This window comes from Benincasa hispida, chromosome 9 (genome assembly GCF_027475165.1).
Source record: "Benincasa hispida cultivar pf3 chromosome 9, pf3_genome.v1.1, whole genome shotgun sequence".
NCBI lineage: Eukaryota > Viridiplantae > Streptophyta > Magnoliopsida > Cucurbitales > Cucurbitaceae > Benincasa > Benincasa hispida.
Genome location: NC_143486.1, coordinates 63,269,581 through 63,275,273, shown reverse-complemented (window position 1 = coordinate 63,275,273; position 5,693 = coordinate 63,269,581). Strand labels below are relative to the sequence as shown.

General features: G+C 29.0%; 1 pseudogene across 1 annotated transcript; it reads left to right on the top strand.

The window, feature by feature from the left end:
- Positions 1-346: 346 nt before the first annotated feature.
- LOC120091626 (cytochrome P450 CYP82D47-like) lies at positions 347-4,029 on the top strand (annotated as a pseudogene). The gene is made up of 2 exons (XR_016532247.1): positions 347-1,371; positions 3,299-4,029. The product of XR_016532247.1 is annotated as a cytochrome P450 CYP82D47-like (transcript).
- The last annotated feature ends 1,664 nt before the right edge of the window (positions 4,030-5,693 follow it).

Below are 5,693 nucleotides of genomic sequence, written 5' to 3'. Positions count from 1 at the left end.
TTAAATAGTTTTTCAAGTATATTTTAATCAATTTTTATTAAAAAATATTTAAATAAATATGAATTTTTGAAATTTTTTTTTTCTATAGTTAATCCCAACCCGCCTTCTGTACCACTCATTTTCTATCATCCTTTAAAACGCTAAGATATGAATTTGATTCAAGATGAATTTTGCTTTTCCTTTTCTCGACCAGGTTGAAGATCAATTATTGCAGAGTAATGAAAATTTTGTCCTTTAAAATGACCAAGTGTGCATAAAAAATAAATAATAATAATAATAATAATAATAAAAAAGAAGAAAAAACTCCATTTAATTTAATTTTGGAGTCCATAAAGGTATTGGCTTCTTATATAAACTAACCCTTTGCAACACTTGATTCTTCAGATCCTGAAACTTAAAAACATTACTAGAGAAGCAGAAATGGAACAGCCTCACGCCGTCACCGGAATATTCTTCGCCCTTGTCTTCTTTTTCTTCGCTATGTTCATTATATCCCGGAGATCCGTCAGCCAATGGAAGAGACTCCCACCGGAAGCCGATGGCACGTGGCCGGTGATCGGCCACCTCCATCTACTCAATACAGAGGAGCCAACTCACAAAACGTTGGCCAAAATGGCTGATGCGTATGGACCAATATTCACGTTTAGGTTTGGTAGGAAAAAGGCATTGGTTGTGAGCAATTGGGAAATAGCAATGGAGTGTTTTACTACAAACGATAGAATATTTGCGTCTCGTCCAAAACTGCCTGCGTCAAAGCTTCTTACTTATGACTATGCAATGATACCGTTCAGCCCATACGATCCATATTGGCGCTATGTACGCAAATTAGCCATGCTTGGACTCTTCACAAATCGACGCACCGAGCAACTCGAACGCATTAGATCATTTGAGGTTCATAGATGGATGAAGGAACGCTACGAGTTATATTGGCTCGAAAACAATAAGAAAAGTGAAAAAGTTGTGGTGGAAATGAAGAGGTGGTTTGAAGACATAACCCTCGACATCATGTTGAAGATGGTGATTGGGAAGCCTTTTGCCACTGCCTTCAATGACCTTGGGGGCAGAGAAAAGTGGCGAAAGGCGTGTGGGGATTTCTTTGAATTATTTGGAAATTTCATTCCTTCAGAATCGTTTCCATTTCTGAGTTGATTGGACATAGGAGGACATGAAGAAGTCATGAAGAAGAATGGACAAATATTAGACGAGGCATTTCACATATTCCTCCAACAACATCGAGAGAGAAGAGATTATTGCAATAAAGGGGAGATGGAAGAACAAGACTTCATGGATGTAATGATTTCAACTGTTGAAAATGATGATGGACAACATTTTGATTTCGATGCTGATACAATCATCAAAGCTACATGCATGGTAAAGTATATATTATAAGCATTTTTACTCAAATTAAAAAGTAAAATGTTTATTAAAAAATTGAATGACAAAATTGATGAAAATATTTTCAAATATAGCAAAATATGATAGTTGATAGTAGTTCATCGTGGTCTATTATGTCTATCATTAATAGACAATCATATTTTCAAATATTTATGAATATTTTTGTTCATCTTACTATTTTATAAAACAACCTAGATTTATTTTTTAAATTGAAATACTTTTTAACAAACTTTTGTTTTTATAATTTTTTTGAAATACCATTTAACTTCCATGTTCGTTGATATTTCAAACAAAATGAATATCATGAACTGTTTATATATATGTATAGTAAACTATTTCACTTGATGCTCTAATGATTTACCCTTTAATTTCTGGTAATAATAATTTTTGGAAAAGGAAAATATTTTATATTGTAATATTACAACTACAATGCGTTGAGTTAAAAATAAACTAGACCTCATTAATTTCATAGCAAGATTATTTTTAAATATAAAAAAATGAACCAAAATATTTATAAATATAACACAGTTTTACTATTTGCGATAGACTGGATAACAGATAATAGTCTATTATGATTTATCATCAATAAATTATAATATTTTATCATTTATGATAATTTTCTATTTTGATTTCTCCATTTTTGGCTATACTCTAACCACTTCAATTTTCAATTATTTTGTTTTATTGTATATTATTGGGAAATTTTATATCGAATCCGCTGTCCTGGGGTAAAAAATAATTGTTTGGAATGACATTTATTTATTAGTTAAGAAAATGAAAAAATATGTGTATCGATTTGTCAAGTTGGAATTAAATAATTATTTAAAATTTTGACATCATGGCCCAAAATTAATTACGTGAAGTTTAGAAATTAGAATTGAATTTGAAAAGTGTAGAAATTCAAAAAGAAAAGAAAAAGAATTTTGAACTTAAATGGGTCATTTGTTTAATTTCGACCCTCAACTTTAAATTTTACCACCAAAATAAGTTAAGATACTATACAAATTAATTGCTCAAATTCATAACTTTTTTTTAAAAAAAAGTTAGCTCTAGTGTCGTTTTCCGAAAAAGTATTGATTTCTTATATTGTACATATGTTTTATAGTTCATTAATGGCATAAGTAAAATATTTTTTTACGATATTTAGAGGTATAATTTTAGATTTTTTTAAAGTTTATGATTAAAATTATAATACTTATCTGGAGGTATAATTCAACCGTTAAAATTAATACAATGGATAATCTTAAGGTGAAAAAAAAAATTTCCCCATTAAGAAAAAAAGTAGGAAGGTTTTTTGTAATTACAATGAAAAGAATTTAAGAAGTTTATACATTATAAAAGGGTAGGAAGATTTTGTGGTCAAAAGAAGGAATTTGAGAAGTATATTCTCGTTTGGATTTTGAAAATTAAGGTTATAAACATGAATTTCACGTATTGATTTTTATGTCAATTTGTTGTCTACATTTTAGTGAGTATTTTACACAATAAAGCTTATTTTTAATACTAAAAAGAAATAATTTTTCAAGATTTGTTTTTATCTTGAAATTTTGCTAAAAGTATTTAGTGAGTGATTAGAAAAGGCAAAACTATACGGTAAAGAAGTGGTAAGAAGACCATCATCATTTTCAAAAATCTAAAACTCATTGGTTAAAAAACAAGTTTGTACAAATAGGAAAAATTAAAGGGTGGTCGGGTTTCTTCGTTAAAATAGAATTTTAACTTAAAATTTCAATGATTTTTTTTTTTTTATTATTATTAGAAACAGAGTAAAGTTTGATTTTATACGGAAAAAATACGTAACAAAAAAAAAAGATATAAAACCTTGTGGCAATTTATCTTAGATTTATGGGTTGTCTCAAAGATTGAATATAAATAGATAACATTTTAGTTGAAATTAATGCAGCCTATGATATTAGGCGGATTTGACACTACGTCAATTACAATGATATGGGCTGCTTCTTTACTTCTCAACAATGAAGATGCATTGAAGAAGGCTCAACTTGAATTAGACGAACAAATTGGAAGAGAAAGACAAGTGAAAGACACGGATGTAAAAAATCTAATATATCTCCAAGCTATTGTGAAGGAAACTCTACGATTATATCCAGCTGGACTACTTTTAATCCCTCATGAATCTATAGAAGATTGTACAATTTCTGGCTACCACATCCCAAGAGGAACACGTCTCATTGTTAATGTTTAAAAGCTCCAAAAAAGATCCACTTATTTGGGAACATGCCAGTGAATTTCGACTAGAAGGATTTTTAACAAGCCAAAAGTGTATTGATGTTAAGGGATAAAGTCCTCAATTGATACCATTTGGAACTGGTCGAAGAATGTGCCCTGGTATCTCATTCGCCCTTCAAATAATACATTTTACGCTAGCAAACTTGCTGCATGGGTTTAAAATTGATAGGCCATCCAAAGAGCTTCTTGACATGGAAGAGAGTCATGGTTGGCTAGTGGTAGAAAGGCTCCGCTTGAGGTTGTTTTAACTCCACGACTATCTATCCAAGTTTATGAGTTATTTCATAATCAAATTCTAGAATAGATGAGTGTCTAATGTTACAAAAGATGGGTTGATGCAATTAGCATCTTGGATATAGATAAATCAATTACGATATGGATTTCATATATTTTCGATTAAGGATCTCAAATTAAAAAGATTGAAAACCTTATAATCGTTACAATATAGTTTTATTTTTTCGATACTCTCATTTTTTCCCACTAGATCACTTCTTATATGAATTTTCTCAGTAACCAAAATAAAAACAAAAAATTAAAATTAAAATATAAAATTCAATAAAGTCTCATAAAATTTTAAAATCAAACTATCCCTTTAAAACATATTAAAATGATAAATAACCAAATAGAAAATGTGTATTTGATTATTAATACATACTCAACTACTAAAATGCAACATTGTTAAATTCTTTAAGTTTCAAGATCCCTTGTTGTTTTTCTTATTGCCATAGTTTATACATTGTAATTGAAAGTGGACAATTTTATTTATTTATTATTATTATTCACAAAAAGGAGTAAGAGGAGAGGTCATTAAATAAGAAATGAGAGAAAAAAGATAGAAATAGAGTAAGAGAGTATTAAGGTGTTTTTTCATATACTAATAGTAAAGGTATTTTTTTAACCTTTTTTTAGTTTAAGTGTACTTTTTATACGAAATATTAGCTTTATCCAAAAAAAATTCTATTAATTAGAGTATTTTTGAAAATTTGAAAGATCAAAAAATATTTTTTACTCAAAGTAAATATATAAAGATAAGTAAATTACAAAACAAAAGAAGATCTCACAACTTAAAGTCAAAAGTTCAAAAAAGAAACCAAAGACAAATAATGATTATTATATAATTTGAAGTAAGAAATTTAGTATTAAACCATCTATCCATTACCATTAATTTATACTCATTTTTACGTTTTTATCTTCCCTATTCCTTAGAGAAAATTTCCGGTTCTACCGTAATAGAGAAATCTTCCCTACCTCCCTACTTCAATGAATGACATGTGACCCTATCCTATATTTTTATTTATATAATCTTTTACATTTACTTTTTAAACCAACTGTTTCTCTTTTATTCTTAACCAACAATTTTCTCTAAATAAAGATGCGAGTGATGCATGCCACTCATTAAAGGGAGGAAGTACGGAAGGTTTAAGTACCAGGATATACTACTCGAAAATTTTCCAATTTCTCTAGTCACCATCAAAAGATAAATACAAAAATTGGGTCCACACTAAAGATGGTTGGAAATGAAAGGCTAAAACAGTAGAATGAACATTTCATATAAAAATCTTCAAATATGAATAGAAAGGTTTATGTAATTTATAAATATAGAAAATTATTTAGACAATTTACAAAATAAAAGGGGAAAAAATAAACACCCCACTTCGATTGAGTTTCATTGTAGTGTTAAAGACGGTTAGTAAGTTGTTTTGGGTGTGGACTCGTTGGGAGAAAGCCACTCGATGCTAGAAGTCTCATGTAGAATGGATATCTTTAAGGGATAGAAGTTAGCTTTTTTTTGTTTTCCCCCCATCAGGTGGTTAAGAATGGTAATTCTTCCTATGGGTTTGGTCAAAAGATTTCATCTATTGCCTATATTTCCTCTACTATTGTAAACTATTTCACTGTTGGGTTGTATGTCCTAAAACTCGCACTTTTTAAAGTTAAACATATTCTATTATCAATAAATATGTTATTCGAAATTACTTTAATAAACTTGTTATTGAATCTATATATTGCACTTATAAAGTCTAAATCCAATAAACTAAGATCCATGACTA